The 18148-nt window shown below is 55.8% G+C and overlaps 1 protein-coding gene across 1 annotated transcript in view; it reads right to left on the bottom strand.

Annotated features, from left to right (window-relative positions):
• Positions 1 to 18034: 18034 nt before the first annotated feature.
• KCNN3 (potassium calcium-activated channel subfamily N member 3) overlaps positions 18035 to 18148 on the bottom strand; it is a 76432-nt gene continuing 76318 nt past the window's right edge. Inside the window, exon 9 of the mRNA XM_039512357.1 lies at positions 18035 to 18062. The gene's annotated coding sequence lies outside the window, so the exon portion shown is untranslated. The remainder of the gene's footprint in view (positions 18063 to 18148) is intronic.

The following is an 18148-nucleotide window of genomic DNA, read 5'->3' as shown; positions in this document are numbered from 1 at the left end:
TGGGGGATCCAGGGCTGGTTTGCTGTAGCTCTGCCAAGTGCTTCTTATTCTTCTTGGTCCTTCCCCCTGGGAGATGGAGAGCTGGTTCCAAATGGTTTTCTCTCCTAAAAGGTTGCCTAGAGCTCTCCAGAGGCCACACGATGGCAGCATTTGCGAGGCAAGGAGATTCTGGAACCCGCAGCTCGCCTCGGATTGCAGTGCATTGCTTTTCTCTCTTGAAATAAAACGAATTGCAGAACAGCTCCCCCATCCAACTTTCTGTTCTAAGGATGCGGCTGCCGTTCCCACAGAGCTTCATTTTAAAGGGCTTTCAAGGACACTGGACCCTCCATTCTCTGCTCCTGACATCAGCCTGTTCTCACCAGGCAGAAAAGGGCTGGTGGCTTTGATTTGTAGTCGACTTGCTTTTTGCTGCCTGAACTCAACAGTTTTTATTTAAGATGAATGGATCCCTGGGGTGGATGGGGCTGGATGAACAGCCCTGGAGTCGTCTCCTCGTTATCCATGGAATAGGTACAGACGTCTCCCACGCCCATGCACTGTTTTTGCACTGGGTGGATCAGTTTTGGCCTCCTTGCAGAGGTTCCCAGCGAGCAGTAAGGGGTTTTGTCACATAGCACTAAAAACTAGACTGATGTCACTCCTTCATTTCACATGGCCCCCCCAACAGACAGCATTGTCTTCACCTGGGGCCCATTCAAACCAGTGACCTTGACGGGAAAGTCTCCACATCCCATGTGCCTTCAGTTCCCCTTCACAGGTTTTTCAGTATTTGTTGTTGTTGCTAAAAGCACTGTGACAATATCACACTGTGTGAGTGACCAGATGTCCAGCAGGGTGCGTTTGTTCAAACATGAGCATGGGACAATTAACAATCCCGCCGAGCAAAGTGTCCCTGGTAAGTGTCCATTACATTAGCACAAGACACTAGTGAAACGGCATGTGAATGAGCTGGTATGGACCATTAACCAGACTGACTTGTGCGCATGCACTAGGAGGTAGGTTGCATTCGGCAATGTACCGCCCGGTCTGCTTGTCCTGTGCATGAGGAATGCTGTGTCATCCTGGGTCTGTCACTAGGGTTTCTCTTGCTTTGTCAGAACTGCTGTCTCCGCACTGGAGAGGAGAGGGCTTTCATTCCTAACATGTAGCGGGAAGGCAGCTCACCTCCACCTCCTTGTCCCTTGCTGATGTCTAGAGCAGGGTGGGTTTCTCAGCTTTCTGGTGGGTTCCAGCAACGAGGTGTGTTATCGGGGGCATTGCACAAGCTGTTCCTTTCAGGGTTTCTTGCTGCTGAATGAATGATTGAACCTGAGCTTTGATCAAGCCGAGGCAGCTGCCGTGGCTGTTCTCCAGAGAAGTGTCAGCAACAATTACTCATCTTGCTAGCTCCGGGTGTGGGGAGGGAGGGAAGCCAGGCTCTGGGGAGAGCGACCACGTCTGTCCAGCTGTTGCCTGGTCCGACAGTCTGATGACATTCTCACATTTGCACAGGCTGCCTCTCGTCTATTAAAGTTGCGCCATTGCAAAGCAGGTGCGGATGCTGCCAGGGGATCAATTTCAGGAGCTGAAATCCAGGAGCTCCCACATCAGCTGTAGCAGTGGAAGGTGTTAGTATCCTCAGGGCTATTCTGCAAGGCAGCAGCACGTCTTACTACAAAGGGGCATCGGGACATTTTGACTCTCAGCCTCCCTGGCTGACCATCCCCTGACGTATAACTCTGGGTAAGCTGCAGGCGTAGCCAGATCCAGCCTGGGGTGTTCTGCAGGGCAGGCCAGGGCTGCCCTTATCTTGAACCAAGAAACGCAGGGATGCCTAATTGAATGTAGTCTGTAGCATTTATAGGCTGCCAATCGTAGTATCTAGTTGGCCTGTCCTAACCTGCAGTGTGCCATCGAGAACCAAGCTCCCAGGCCCCATTGTGCGAGGGGCATTGGTCACACTGGGCTGCCCTTCGGTTTTGAAGAGGAGGGTGCTCCATTTTTATGGAAGTTAGGTGTGGGCCTCAGCATAGGCTGCTGGTGAAAATATTCGTTGGGGGGCTGAGCCTGCCCCATGCTCACCCCACAGCGTCCGCTCCTGACCTGTGGGCCTGCGTCCTGCTCCCTGCTCCGGCCTCTTGCCCCTCGGGCTCGGAGGAGCCCATCACAGTGGCACTTGGCATGCATGCCTGTGTGCAGGTGGGGCCCTCCCCCTGCTACACCCCACTCCCTTCCTGGCCCCGGCCCTGCCAGACATGGGCGTTGCCTGCTGAGCTGGGCATCCACGTGGACAGCAGGGTGGCTCAGAGAATAGACAGGGAGGCTGAGTCCTCTGTAGCCCTAGCCACGCACCGCCTGTGGGCTGTGGGCTCCTGGCACGGGTCGGGTCTCATTTGGGGGTAAGACGGAGGCTCTGCGATGGCAGTAGCTGTACTGTCTTGGTGTTCCTAGGGCTAAGAGTTCTGCTCATCTGGGCCAGGTGGATACCGGACTATTTAGTGCTGCTGCTTTCCATGGCCCAGGAAAGAGGTTTGCATGTTGTTCCAGAATATTCTGTTCCAGCTGAGCTCTGCCAGGCTGTCGCTCAAGAGCTTAAGCACCAACCTCAGGGCAAACTGGTAAGAGCCAGGGCACAAACCCCAAATTGCCTGGGAGCTCTGTACTTAATTTAATCAGCAAATCATCAAGCGTAAACTTCCCAGGCACCATAACAGCCTAAATATGGAGTCACAGGCCGTGCCCTCGGGTCCTCTGCTCTGTGACGCAGATAGATGGTCCCTTATACCAAGTATCACAGCAATATTCAGGTTGCTCCCCAGGCCTCAAAGACCAGTCACTTGCCCAAGGTCTGTTGCACTTTAGAGCTCACACCAAAGACAACACTTGGAGCCAACCCTACAATAGACTAGCGAACGATTTGTTATGTAAGAAAAGGAAACGAGATTTCCTTACGAGGTTAAAGCAGGCCAACCTAGATGCACACAAGTGAGTTCCAATGTTAAGCTTCAAAAAGTAATAGAAGCTTCTATAAGAAGCAAGCTGTGTGTGTCCTTTAGAGCTAGTCCAGGCCTGGCATGGGAGAGCTGCTGCTTATGCCTAGTAATCCTTGCTCCCGAGTCCAAGCACGTAAAGATCCAGTTCCTCCTTGTTAGGGGCTTTTCCCACCCCCCGCTTTGAGTTGCAAACTCAGCTGATGGAGGAATTCACTTGCAGGTCTCATCTTCACAGGGGAAGAGGAAAGGCAAACATCAGTGTTTGGTCCCTTTTAATGCTCCACTCTGGTCCGTCTGGCATTGATAGGCCTTCTTGGTCAGACAGGACAATGAGACCCGCTGGAGACCAGCATTTCATGCTGGTTAATGTTTCTCTCCTGTCTGGTGATTTACACACTTGCAAAGGCTTATGATGCAAATGTTCACATCTTACCGTGCAGTGTGGGCTACAGACGTTATACGTGAGATTCATGCAGGCAGCAGCTCACAAGTGTTCAATAAAGTCTAAATGCGAAACACATTCTATTCATTCTATTTTAACACTGCTAACACGCAGGTGAGCCAGACTCTGTATCTGTCAGTGTCCAGTGGAGACGTGGGGAGCGTGGCAGCACCAGGCCTGCCAGCATCACAGACTCCTCCTTGTAATAGCCAGGCCTGCCGGGCAATGGCCTGGGTGCGTGTGCATCAGATGGGACGTTGAGTGGGGTTCCCTGGGGAGGCGTTGTTGTTCTGTAGGAAGGGTGGCCACGCTGTTTCTCCGGCAGCACCGGTTATTGAGGGGGATCGGAGGTGAAAAGTGGGTCAGTGTCGCCCCTCCGGATTACTGTGCCTGAAACAGCAGTTCCCAGAGAGTGAATCAGTTAAACTAATGACCCTCCCTAATCCCAGACTTCATTCAGCTTCCCAATATGTCAGTTTATGCTGCATTAATATTCCATCGTGTATTTGTTCCTGAGCCGTAACCGCTCTCTCAGGCTCCCCTCCCATCGTGTGCAGTACGATTTGTTGGAGGAAGAGCCCTGTACTCTGCATTTAGAGAGTCTGAAAGGGAAGAGTTTAAAGTGAGCCCTGGAGTGAGGCTGCTTCTGGCCAAACCTGAGTCTTTCTCAGTGTGACTCTCTCTGTTTTGCCAGCAGCGCCCCATATCTCCTTTCTCCAGGCCACCCTTTATGGTTGGGACAGGCCCAGGCCCAGGCTGATGAGCCTTATTCAGGTCCCACCTAAGGATACACGGCTGCTGTCATGCCCACAAGGAAGTGAGATAATAACAAACCAAACCAAACCTCATTCCTCCCAGATTCCTGTTGTGACCTGTCTTATCTGTGCACTTTCTGGACTGTCAGCTCTTTGGGGCAGGATCTGTCTGACCTTTGCCACGCTGGCATCACTTACAGATAGCTACACCACTGGCCCCAGAGTCATGCTCCAGGGTGAGTGTGACTCTTTGCAGTGCAGCTACCCTGGGGGAATGCAGCTCCCTGCTCTTCCCTCTTGTTCTAAGCCATCTGCCAGGAGCCCAGCAGCCATCCTCATTTAAACCTACTTCTGCCAGCAGGGAAGACGCCCAGGTCTGAATTTACCCAGACTAGCCACAGTATTTGCCTGGTATGACCTTGAAGCTCAGCTGAGTGGATTCCCCACACCTGCCCCATCATATTCCTCAAGAAACTTCAGGAACCTCCTTGAAAGGCCAGGAGATAGGTGGCCCTCGTCTCTCAGCTTGTTCATATTTATGTAGCTCTTGAGAGCCGAGAGACGGTATAATGCATTTGTCTAGCAAGTGGAACACTAGTGCATCTGGGCCTCTGAAAGGGCTTCCCCCACATAACGGAGTAATTTCTGCATCCCACAGAAGCCTATTACACCTTCCTCAGGACCCCTTATTCACTACGGATTCTTTATTCACTACAGATGATCATTTTATGCAGCACGAGCCAACAGAAGGAGCCGAGCTGTGGATCAGCTAGTGATCTGTGCAGATGGAGAGGCAGGGATGCAGAGAGAGAGAGAGATGATAAATGGATAGAAAGATAGCTGTTTGCAAATCTCAGAGACTAGGTATGGTAGTGCAAGTGGATGGCCTGAGCAGATTTCTTTGCATACAGCATTTTTTAATCTGAGAGAGAGAGAAATTTGTATAGTTTCTTTCATGACTTCCCTGGGGCAGAAGTGGCACATTAAGGGAAAACAGAAGGAGAAGAAAAAACAGTCAGAGGCACCAGGTGGCTGAATATCTAGCAGCTTAACTGACTTCTCTTTAATGAGTACAAAGCCTGTTGCTCCTGACCAACATCCAGTGCCAGCTTCAGAGCAAGCCGTGTCCTCCAATGGCTGTGGGGTAGCTTGGTGTGTGTCTAGGGAGACAGGGCTCAGAGCTGGCAAATGGAACATTGCAGGATTAAGGACACCTGTGTGGAAGTGGGTTTGTTGGGACACATGAGGAGAGGTATTTTGCTGCCTACTGCTTGTTGTTACCCACCATTCTGTCTCTCTGGTCGGATCTGGTTTCTGGAAGAGGCTGACCCAGTTGCCCAGAGCAGATTGCTTTTATCCCCCTCTCCAAAGGGACTCTCTCGCTTAGGCTTGGTCTACACCATGAACTTACACTGGTACAGGCACGTCTCTCGGGGTGTGAGAGAGAGAACTACACCGACCTAACCCGGGTGTAGACAGCACTAGGTTGAGGGAAGAATTCTTCCGTCAGCCTAGCTGCTGTCTCTTGGGGAGGTGAATTACCCACACCGATGGGACAGGCCCTCCCATTGGGATAGGGAGTCTGCACCGATGTGCTACAGCAGCGCTGCTGTTGCGTTTTAAGTGTAGACGTAGCCTTAGAAATGGTGACTCTGGGAATTGGGCAGATCCCAGGGGACTTGCATCTGAGTTGCTATTTTCTCTTCATGCTCCTCTCCCCATCCAGCCCTACTCTTCCCCCTCCGTTCTCTGGAGCGCGGGTTCTCAACCTGGGAGCATGGCCAGCCCTCCAGTATTTTTGCTCAGAGGGGTCCTGAAACTTCTTTCTGTTGTAGCTTGTGGTGGCAGGCTGGAGAAGGCAGAGAGCCCCTGCTCTGGAGCAGAGCACGAGGGGAGAAGCAGGGATCTGCGCTCCCAAGAAGAGCGGCTCTGAAGGGCACATTGAAAGGAGCTTAGTGAATGACACAAAAATGTGATTTTTTTCAAATCCAAGGGCCATGTTCTGCTCTGTCGATGCTGATGTAAATCTGGAGAGAATCCAGCTGAATCATTCCAATTTACTCCAGTGTAACTGTAATCGGCACAAGCCTATACATTTGCCTTACTGTGCCCGTAGATGTTACCTGACTGTCTGCCAGGGATCGTTCGGTGTCAGGGGTACTGATGTGTTATGGGACCAGGTTCACTGCAGTCCATGGAGAACTTTCTGCTCATCCCCCACCCTCAGCAATATTCAGTGTGATCTTCTATTTCTCTTCAGTAGCGGGAGGAGTGTCCCTGTTCTTGGTGGGTGCAGAGATGCATCATGCACCCATTCCATCGCCAGCAAGGTGGGGGATCCAAAAATAACTGCATTAGTCACGGCAGTGCCTAAGAATCCCTGAGAAGCTGCAGCTGAGTCACTCGCCGGTGTAGCGAACGGGGCCTGCATGCCTGGTAGATACTATAGTCCCTTTTTACTAAGGGTTTCCCAGGTACAGCAAGGTGCTGGAACACAGATGTGTTCTGGCAGGTCTGTTACCCGTGTCCAACCACCTTCTTAATATTTCACCGAGGGGGTCGTGTGGGGTTTCTGCCAACAGCTAAGAACTGTCTATCATGGTTATTGAGAGAGGTTTGCATGGGAAGCAGTGGTGTTCCAAATCGGTTGGGTGTGAACCTGGCACGTAAGGAGGGGGAGCCGGAGAGCTGACCCAATCTACTCGAGAACCGTGGATCGCCATCGGCCGAGCTAGTTGGTGTTTACTGTCTTGGCCAGATGCAGGCTTCGGCATTTGCAAAGACAAAAGAACCCCAAGAAAAGTCTCTGAATGGGGAGCCCTGGGTCATGGGACAAGAGAAGAAGAAAGAGGAGGAGTGACTCTGCCAGTGGGAGTTGTCTCATCAACGGTGAAAAGACGGTTACTCACCTGTAGTAACTGGTGTTCTTCGAGATGTGTTGCTCCAATCCATTCCAGTTAGGTGTGCGCGCACGCGCGCTTGCGTTTTACTTTACTTTTTTTACCCCGGCGGGCGCGGCCTGGGTGGCGCCTGGGCGCTGAATAATATGGCGCCCGGCCCGTCCCCGGCCCGTCCGCTCCTCAGTTCCTTCCGACAGTGGGACTCCGACGGGGAGGGGAGGAGAATTGAGGAACACATCTTAGACAAACACAGTACAACAGGTGAGTAGTACAGTTTTCTTCTTTTCTTTTTCTTCTTTGCTCCAATGCATTCAGTTAGGTGAAAAGTTACCTAGGCGGTGGGGTGGGTGAGGGGTGGCAGGCAGAGTGGTGCAGTGCAGCAGGCTGAGCTGCATCTGTCCTTGGATTGTTGCACCAGCATAGTGTGCCAGTGTGTGGTGTGAGGGAGGACAGGTGGCTGCCATACCTATCTCTGCCGAATATGGGCGGCCAGGCAGCCAGGCCGGCTGAGCCTGAGGCTCTGCAGAGCGGGTGTGCAGAGGCGGAGGTCGGCGGCGAGATACTCGGCGGCGAGATAAGAACATCCACGCATCCTCACCCACGAGGGAAATCCCTGTGATCACGCCCGCACAGCCGCCCGGGCTCGGGCGACGCGGCAGCGCTTCGAGCGCTCGGGCGGCGTGCCCGCTGATAGCCGCGGAGAGCCCCGCGGACTCAGGAGGGCGGCTGCTCGCTCGGCAGAGGGGAGGAGAGGCGGGAAACACCGGGGAAAGAAGAGGAAGATGAAGGCCGGCGGAAGCGGGCTGAGGGAAGGGGGAAGAAGGGAGGGAGGGGACCCTGACCCGTGAGGAAGACCGACCGGGAGGACGTGGGACCAAGGCATACGGCGACGGACCCCCGTCGCCGATGTTGGAGCGAGACAGGAGAGCCCACGAAGGAGAGCAAGGAGCAAGATGCAAGGAGCAGAGAACAGGAGGCTCAAGAGCAGGACGGCCAGCAGAGGCGGCCAGACAGGCCAGACCAGTGGACGGGCGCGGAGGGGCGTCTAATGGTGCGAGGACAAGGGAGTATGGGCGGAGGAGAGGAGGAGACCATATGGAAACGGCGGACTGAGGCGGGAGAAAAGGCTGCCAGGAAGACAGAGAGGACGGAGCCCTTAAGGAGAGACCGCGAGGGGAATAAGAGGGCAGAGGGGGAGAAAGAAGGATAAGCAGGATAAAAGGGGCGCCCTTGATTTCTTGGCGGTTGCGCGCCGGGTTTTCCATTTTCGGCTAGATAGCGGACCCTTGAACCGCCCGCGGCCTCTCGCTGCCGCTGAACAGCCCCGCGCGAGGGAGGCTGCGGCAGCAAGGGGAGCAGTCAGTGGAGGTCCGCTAGGCCGGGCGGAGCGAGGTGGGGTGGCGGAGCGGGGTCCGGCGGGTGTGGAGGGTCCCCGGACGGACAGAGAGGAATGGGTTCTCGGACGGACAGCCCGAGCAGCAGGGCAAGCTCGAGTGACCAGGCGAGCGCCCCTCGCGGCAGGGAGCTCCGGGCCCTTGTCCTCACGGGGCCGAAGGCGGAGGAAGGGAGGGGACGAGGAGGAAGGCGGGGGACGAAGGGAGGGTCCACAGCCCATGAGGATGAGCCGAACCGGACAGGCGGAGAGCGTGATCTCCAAGGCCTGCGAGGTCACGCTCAGCGCATCTGCTGCGGCGGAAGAGGTCTTGTGGGGAACCGAAAAAGAGGAAGGTCGCGCCGATGGATGCGGGCGAGTGTGGATCTGATCTGCTGAGGCGCGGGGCTAAAAGCAAGTGAGGTCTGCTATGGAGGCGGGCTATGTGGTTCGTGGCCACAGCAGCGGCCCGGCAAAGCGGCCACAGGCAAAGCACCTGCGCAAAAGGGAGTCCCCAGCGCAGCAGCGCCGCCGCCTGTCACCGACAGAGAACATCGCGGATGTACCACGGTGACACACACGGACCGAGGCTGCCGGCCGCGGGCCTCGCCGGCCGAGGCGAGCCGACCAGGACGGAGCCCGTGTGCGCGTGTGGTAGGGGGCCCGGGATCGGGCGCCTTGACAGGTGGCGGTGCCGCGGGGAATGGAGGCTCAGGTCCGGGGGCCTCGGGAGTAATGTGGGGACAGAGAGGATCGACACGGAGTGTCCTGGTGGCACAGCTGGAGGTGTGGATACCAAAGGAATGGGTCGGGTGTGGGGTGTGATCGACCGTGACACCAAGTCCATGGGTCGCGTGTGTGGGGGCAGGGCAGGGGACAATCAAGAGCATGGGGTGGGTGACGAAGGGAGGCGGGTCACGCAGTGTTGCCAGCTGGGTGGCGGGCGCATGTGGGAAGGCAGGGGCAGGAAGCCGAAAGGCTCAGAGGGCGTAGATTGGCCTCAGGGGATGCCAAGCCAGGTGTGAGAGATAGGCCCTGAAGTCAGAGTGGCGAGGGCCCCCCCAAGGCCACTGACCTTTCCGACGGGAGTGACCTTTTCGGGCGGAGCGCACCGAGTGTTGTGGACCTGCCGGAGCAGACGCGGGCTCAGCTGCAGTGATGCACCAGTCGCGGGTACCACCAGCTGCCGTGTACCACCGCCGGATGGGCGGCCGAACAACGGCTCCCACTACACGCGGCACCGGAGCCGGGAGAGCGGGGCGCCACCGACCAACAGTGTAACTGCTGGGGCGGCACACTCGCGCGGAAGCGGAGGCGCCGGCGCGACACCGCGCACCATGGTAACCATGCTCATAGGCCGCTCGCCGGCGCAGGAATAGGCGGGAATCCAGGTGGTCAGGAGGGAAGGCGAGGCGATGTCGGATCCCAGGAGGGAACAGAATCCTCGTCAGGAGGGAGGGATGGGAATCCGATGAGGATGGGGCGGAGGGAGAGAGGTTTTTGGGATGAGGAAATAGCGCCGAGGTCAGGATTGGGGGGAGCCTCTACTTAAGGGGGCTGAAGGGCACCCGAGGAGAGGGAGCTCCTCTTATGGCAGGCAAGTCTGGGAGAGGAGTCGAAGAGAGGTGGAGAGGGAGGCGGGGAGCGTAGAGTCCTGAAGCGAGGAAAGGGAGGGCGGGTGGGGGGGAGGGGGCGAAGATGTTAGGGGGGGAATGTTAAACTGGCGAAGGGAGGAGACCCGGCGGAACAACTGGGGTAGGATCCGATGGAGGAAAGGCGGTTCGAAAACGGCGGGCCAGGGAGGGCGCTTAGAAAACTGAGGGCCCGCCGCGGGCGTCACGACTGACTGCCTACTTCCCGGGCGTCCTGCCTGTAGGCCGGCTGATGTTCTGATGTGCCTGATTGACTGGGTGCGGGCGGGTTGCCTGGTGCCGGCTGTTATACGGGCGTGGGTTGGCGTCTGTGGAGCGGCGCGCTGTGTCCCAGGGCGGGTATGGCTTGTGCGCCGTTCTAGTGCTGCTCCCGGCGGCTCGGCCGCGCTGGCCGTCCCCGGGCGTGCGTTTCAAGCGGCGTTCGTCTGATCTGCCGTAATCTCGGGAGAGATTGTCTCCAGAGAGCGGAGTGGAAAGTCCGCGCGGTGGAGGAGGCAGTAGTGGAGGCTCCTGGGTCTGCTCGCTGCCTGGAGCCGAGGAGGAGAGCGCCGGCGACTCTGCGGAGGCTGGAGGGCGCAAGCGCGGAGGCGGCCGCCGGAGCGAGGGAGTGGAGGCCTGAGCAGCAGAGCGGGAGGCCCTATGCCCGCAATGCAGGAGAGGAGAGCAGCAAACAGCGGTGTATCGGAAGCACAATGCCGATTGGAGTGGAGCTGAGCCAGCATGCCTCGCAGCCGGCGCGATCTTCTTACGACCTCGACTGCGCCTGCCTCGTCTCCTTCTCCTAGGTGCGGCGTCCGAACGTATCCTGCCTAGATCATTTACCGACTGCTCCCGGTCCGCCGAGTTTGTCGGTGAAACGAGTTGCTTACGCGTGAGGTTGTAGGGGAGTGGCGAGTCGTAGCTACCATGCGCGCGTGAGGAAGTCGCTACGCCGCGGCCAGATGGTGCCGGCATTGCGGCGCTGACCGGGTCGAATAAAGGGGCGCGCGCGCTCTGGCCGCCTCGCCGAATCGGACGATGGGCGCTCCGCGGTCGCTGGACTCTCCGCTCTGGCATGTCAACGCCGGTAATGCGCGCGTCGACCTGGCGGCACAGGTCCGCAGCGCGCCCGGCCTATGGGCGGTGGTGGGCTTTGCGTCCGGCGGGGGGCCGCGCCTGCGTCTGCGGGGCCGGGACGCGGCCCTGGCGCGCCCGCTCGACAGGCGGTAGGCTGTGGAGGCTCAGGTGGGGCTGAGCTGGTGTGGCCGGTGAGGCTGGGCTGCAAGCTGCAGTAGTGGCTGTGAAACCGCTGTGTAAGTGGTGGCGGGGCCCCCCTGGCGGTGAACCATGGTGGTGGGCCGTGGCGCCCTGCCCTGAGGCACCCTGGGCAGGGGGCGGGACTGTGGACCGGGCTGCATTGGGGGCTGACCCACGTTCCCACTGCGCCCGCGGGCGGCGTGCACTTCCCCGCTGCCGACGCCTGGAGATGTACCTGATGCGGACCGGGACGGGCCGCCGCGTCGGGCGCGTGCGCTTGCGCTGGGTCGGCTGTCACGGGACTGGCTGGTCCCGGCGGTGCTGGGGGTCGCTGTGCGGCGACCTGCGCCGGGCCGCGCGGGTCGGCTGGCGCCCGGCTGCGTGCGGGCGCGTGAGCGGTGCGTGCCGCCGGGAAGCGGTGCGTCGGGAAGCCCGCTGGACGAGCGCGGTGGTCGACGCGCCGAGGGCGAGGTCGACCGTCGCCGCGGGTCGGCGCGGTCGCCGGTGCGGCGCTCGACGCGTCGGCGCCGAGACGGTCCGGTGCCCGGGGCGGGCGGTGGGCGGGTGTTGCGGGCGCGCGGCGGGCGGAGGGAATGAGCCGACCCGCCGCGGCGCGCGGTCGGCGCGGGGCGCGCGGCCGCGGTGAGGTGGCGTGGCTGCAGCGGTCCTGGGCGCCCCGGGCGGGGCGGCGCCGCGCCGGCCGGCCCGCCGGCTGGCCGGGCGAGCCCGGTCGCCGCCAGCCCAGCGGCGCTGCATCTCGGCTGGCTGCATGGGTGCCTGCGCTCGCAGGGCAGCGGTGCCGAGCCCGGCGGCAGCGGAGGCTCTGTGGCGCGCGCCGAGCTCGGAGCCTCGCGTCTGAGCAGCTCGGGCTCGAGCCGGGAGTTCCGGCGAGCGACAGTGGCTGGGCACCGGGCTCCGAGGCGGGCGGCGCGGGCGGTCTGGCGGCGCGCGGGCCGCGCCGGGCGGCTGGCGGCGCGTGGCTGGGCTGCCGCCGCCGGGGCCTGGCCGCGCTGCACTGCGGAGCCCGCCGTGCGGCGCCGACGCGCCGCGCCGCGGGGCGCGGCCGCCCGAGGGGCCGGCAGCGCCGCCTGTGTCAGGCCGGCCTCTCGTGCGTCCGGCTGCCCCCGGCCGCGGGCAGCTGCGGTGGATGTGACGCTGCGCGCGATGGTGGTGCGATTGCGCAGAGGACCGCTCTTTGGGGCGCGGCGGTTGTCCGCATCACGCTCTGGACGAGCTTGCGCCGCGAGCAAGTCCAAGCACCCACCGCAAGGCGTGGACCGAGAAACAGACAGCGGCCACAGCCCTAAACACGTGGCCCCACAACTACCTACTAACTAGGAAGGGCCAAACCACCGGGGAAAAACTGCTAGGGCCCGGAAGGACTAAACTGAACTAAGAAACTAAACTAAGCCTATTCGGCGACTAAACTAAAAAACTAAGAACCTAACGACTGGGATATATTCCAACCGGCCAAATAACTACTCCAGGAAGATACGACCGAGCAAGAAAAGCGGGAAAAAGGCGCTGTGGAGCGGGAGCGCAGTAACCACAGGAGCAGGAGCCGCACCCCCGGGGGCGGAACCGGAGCCGCCATGGGTCGAGAATCCCAGCTTTCTAGCCTGGGCAAGCACTGTTTAGAACTTATTTGGGTGAGAAATGCCGAATGAGACAGGAAAGTCGCTGGTTACTAAGGCCAGGCTATAAACTGCGTCTTACGTTTTTCTTTTACCTGCGGCCGCACGTTTCCAGATCCTGAGGTCGGCTTGTGTTGGACTCTCCCTCGAGCTGTGCTAAACCAACGGCAGCTTGGCTTTACTCCAAACCGGCCAAAGTGCCTCGTGCTAAGGAGAGTGTCGAACTGAGGGGAAACCAGGGACCCGGGGGCCCTGCTTCCCTAGAAGCAGCAAGTTGGTGCCCATTAGGGCTCCCTCCTGCTGTGAGTAGGGAGTAGTAATTCTCCCCAAACACCTCAGTAACCCCCAAAAATGACAGACAGACACTCACTCTCTGTACTGGAAAGGAGACCTTAGCACAAGAACAGCATCTCCGCCATAGCGAGACGGGTTATACTTTATATCCTGCCCCTGCGGACTGATTAATAAACAACTGCCTTTGCTCACATGCACTCTCTGCCGGTGGTGCAGTGTTCAGGGCACTAGCCTCGGGCTTTCAAGACTGTGAGGTGCTCAGGGACTCCAGTAATGGGGCCATATCTAGCCAGAGGAATAGCTCGTAGGAGAGGCGAGTGCTGGGAGTTTTAAAAAGGGAAGTTGTTACAGTGTGTGCGGTTTGATGAGCCTGCGTTTAGCTTTCCTGAAGCATTGTGTTGTTACAAGGAAGGTCTCTGCTTGCCATCCTATCCTGCCATTCCAAGAGATGTAACAACAAAGGGATGTTTTCTAAGGAGGGTTTTACAATGAATATAGAATTAGAAGTGAGACAAGAATTGTCGAAACGACTGATCAGTGTGACTATGAGAGAGAGAGAATGAAACTTAGGGGAAGGGGGGCGCTTTTTTTGCAAGATGTCTTCAGATGGGCTTTGATTTTGCAAAACCAAAACCCAGGAGCAGTTTGGAGCCAACCCATCAAAGCTTGAGGGGGTTCATCTGCCCAACAGTTTCAAGTTGCCGGTACTGTGAGGCAGCCAATGTTACAGCTACCTACCTCCATATGGGAGAACAGGGAGCACTTCTCAGGTGGGCGATCCTGGCACCGCAGTTAGGCAGAAACCACTGGTTCAGACAGACTCAGCGCCCTGCAGCCTGAACTAAAAGGCCTGTGTGATAGGCGGATCGGGCCCAGCTTGGTGCGGAGTTGGAGCCTCCTGTCTTTGCAGAGCAGTTCTTTGGTGCAGTCAGAAGCAAGCCGTCTGCTTCCAAAGTGCGAGATGGGACTACGCCGACTGAATTAGATTCCGAGTTGGAGAATATCTTTAGCATGAACAAAGCTTTTGTTCTTTCCCACGGGCCTCATCATTTTCTTATGCTTTGGGGGGGGAGGCTCTTAGAACAGCGCTATTAAGAAAAGTACAGATCTTTGCAAAAATCCAACTGGAGGAAAATATTTATCAACCTCATCTGCATTTCTCAATGGCTGGGATGTGAAACCTTGCACTGGTGTTACACTGAGGCTTGGTTTTTATTTGCCCAGGGTGGTTTGTTTTGAGTGAATCTATCCACAATGTTCTCTTGTATTTTGCTCACATATGGTATTACTTTTATTCTTAACACCGGCCCAATGTACTTTCATATAGCGTGTTGCATTTTATACACCACCCTGGTGTAGTGTCTCTGGCCACATGCAGTGTTACTTAATGGCTTTGATTCTCTGTTGTTCTCAGCTGTGCAAAGTGGGAGTAAAACAGATACATCTGGAAGGTGGTGGCCAACCGCACTTTGCACCGGTGCAAATGACAGCTCAGGTTCCACACAACAGAGCGTCAAGCCCTAGGGTTTTTATTTTGATTCTTTTTGAACTAGCGTCTCAGAAGGACGGTGATGTGTTTGCAGTTTGTGCAATGGAGCTGCCGTGCAGGCAGGGTCACAACTGATATAATTGTCTTAGCCTAGTGGCTGCTACCAGCAGGAAGTTCAGAAATACCCATTTAGTTAGAAAAAAAAATGTAATTTACTGGCACATTTCACAGCATATCCTGCTGAGAAATGCTGCTTTCTTCGAGTGCCAGGCCACTAGTCTAAACTGGATACAGCTTGTCTTTATTCCGGTAACTGTGCTGGGAGGTGACACACCCTTACTAGCAGCCTGCCATCTTCTCGCTGCACATGCTGAACTTCCATTAGTGTTACTGAGAATAACACGCACATTCTGGGGAAAAGAGTAAATCCGCTTAAATGGAATCAGGACCTGACTGGAGAAATGTTACATCTGGGTGGTTAATGCACAACCCCTGGATTGTATACAACCAACAAAACTTTCCAGCTTAACCTGTACGTGTATGGAATTTCTATCCATAGATTCAATGGCACAGTTCGGCTCATTTAAGATTGTTGTTATATTTGACTCTGTGCTTTCTTTCACTCCCACACCAGCACGACCTATTCCATCATTCCTATCTCTTTTGTGCCCTGGTAATACTGTGTCCCTTTGAGTATCATTGTTCCACCACGTTTCTGTGATGCCGGTTGTATCAATATCCTCATTTAATACCAGGCACTCAAGTTCACCCACTTGGTATTTAGACTTCTAGCATTTATATACAGTCACTTATGTTTGTCCATATTTAGTTGTCTGCCTTCATGTGATGTAATTGAATAGGGTTTTTTTTTGTTTACTGGTTCTCCTCAATTCCTACCTGTACTTTATCAACGTCTGTCCTCTTCTCCTTACTAGGATACAGAGTATCCCCTTTAAGAAATCCTCTTACACAGGATGGCTCTGTCTGAAGAGTGTGCTCCTCTGCACCGGTCAGCTTTCCCCAGCCCTTAGTTTAAAAACTCCTCTACCACCTTTTTAATTTTACATGCCAGCAGTCTGGTCCCAAGCTGAAACAACAATGGAGTCCTTGTTTCCAGGTTCAGAAAGCCACTGGGTGAATTGTTGCAGAGAGAATGAAGATCTAGGTTTCAGGCACTATTCTCTTTCCCCTTGGAGAGTCCTCGATCCAGAACTGTTCATAAATACAGATTTCCTGCTGAAAAGAAAGATTAAGCACATTTTGCCTAATCTGTGTGTGTAATTTCTAGTGGTATTGGAAAATGCAGCAGGATTAACACACCAGGGCACCGCCTCCTTAATCCCCTGTAATACTGGAAACAAAGTTACATGGTTTTAATCTTCTAAGTGCTGCAGAGCTTGTTGAGGGTATTTTCACATGTGACAGGTATTAACTCTGGAGTTCTCACAAACCTCAGGGGCATAGTTTTGAAATGATAAGCGTGTCAGTGGAGGACTTTGCATGTCCCAGGCTTCCTCAAAGCATCAACATCTGGGTTACTGCATGAGAGATTCCCATCACGACTGCATGTTTCTGGGTGGATTGGAGAATTTATATATGTGGGTATGAGATTTGGTCACCGGGCCGCTGCTTTGCCCTGAGTGACTAGGGCTGCTGCTGGATCATCTGATCACTTGGGCCCTGTTCCTGAGGAAGTGGGAAGATTCGCATTGACTTCAGCAGGGTTTGGACAAGGCCTTTAAGCCATTTGCTGGACTTTGGCTCTGGTATCCCATGCCAGGTAGGGGGGCTGTGTCCTCCTCCTCTTGATCAGTTCCACTCTTTGCAGAGTCACTTTGGTGCCATCTGGACTCTGTCTGGTTTCAGAGCCTTTCACCCGTTTCTTTGTGTGTAGGGAAGGACTCTGGCTATTTGCTTAACAGTTCAAACACACCAAGCCTGATCCTGTTCTCCCTTGCACTGGTGTAAGTGGGTGAGAATTAGGCTCCTTGAGTGTCCTGTTTGTATTTGAATGTACACTTGGAGTGTGAGAGACCTGCCTGCTCTGAGCTACAGTTACATTTTCAGGTGCAAAGTACCTTGCCAGGGCGCCAGAGGAACAGCGTTTCACATTCATAAGTTACCATGGCCGATCCCTTCGTCCCTTAAACAAGGGTGTAACTGTTGACTCCCAAAACAGATTCCTGAGGGAGCCCTGGAAGGTAGCAGCCCCTTCAAATGATAACATTTTTGAGGGGGGATGTGACCCTGGTGTCATTCCTAAGCGGACAGACAGTATGAAGTACCACCGCAGCGGTAGGAGGGCTCTGAGTGGAAGCATCAAGCAGCTCTGGGTTTGTCTACATCAGTTTGTAATAAGCATTACAAAGCTTGGAACTGGAGCACTCCAGTGCTCTCGGCCTGTGGAAGGCGGGGAGGAGAACCCTTTCTAGTTCAGATTCTGGGGCAGCCTGGCGCTGCTTCTTCTGCCTCTTTGTTCTGTGTTTGCTATCTCCTGCTCAGACTCTCGTTCAGAAAAGACACAGGCTTTAGTAAGACGAGGGCCAGGCATGTGGCAGCCCCTTCCCTGGGGAGGGAAGTCTGCAGTGAAGTGTACAAATGGGCTCTGCTGGCTTAACCTGGGGAAGCTGCTGCTTCTGCTCCAGACTTGCTCGGGAAGTTGGGGACTTGTCTCTGGTGGGAACTGCCTTGCTCACTGATGGGAGATTAATGGCCACTCCTGTCTGTGCTCTGCAAATGGCCAATGGCTGTGACTCAAAGAGGAGGGTTGGACAGCTGGTTAATGCCACTTGCATTTTGGAGACATAACTTCCGTATCATTGCGGCTCTACCAGCGGGAAGCACTAGACTGAGGAAGACAAGAAGGATGGTCCTGCAGTTAAGGCATCGGGACTCACGGGATCTAGGCTCAAGTCCCAGTTCTGCCACAAACTCTCTGTGTGAATCACTGAAACTGTCTATGCCTCAGCTCAGGAGCAATGCAAAATGCTCTCTCGCAGGGTACTCATGAATGTCTCAGAGGTACCCAGCTCCACTGTGGTAACGGGACTGTGAGCACCGAGTCAGGTAGCATGGGACCTGGGAAGGTCTAGACAGCATTTGGAGGCCACTTTAATAAATATTCTGCAGGAAATAATAAACCAACCTCATGAAATGTCTCCAAATGATTCACTTCCAAAAGACCCACCTTCAGAATGCCCCAGCAGGGCAGCCCGGAGAAGTGAAGCCTGCTTCTCCCACACGTCCTACTGCTCTCTCACTGCTGGGCGGAGGCTGTGGTGATGGAATTCAAAGCCACCAGACCCAGCACTGGCTATTTCAAAACACAAGAGAAAAAACCTCCAACTTGTTCATAAAAAGTTATTTAAAAAGAGAGAAAGAGAATCATAACCCTGTACA

The sequence above is a fragment of the Mauremys reevesii genome, linkage group 24 (assembly GCF_016161935.1).
Source record: "Mauremys reevesii isolate NIE-2019 linkage group 24, ASM1616193v1, whole genome shotgun sequence".
Lineage (NCBI taxonomy): Eukaryota > Metazoa > Chordata > Testudines > Geoemydidae > Mauremys > Mauremys reevesii.
The sequence above is the reverse complement of the archived record's forward strand: the minus strand, read 5'-3'. Positions and strand labels throughout refer to the sequence as shown.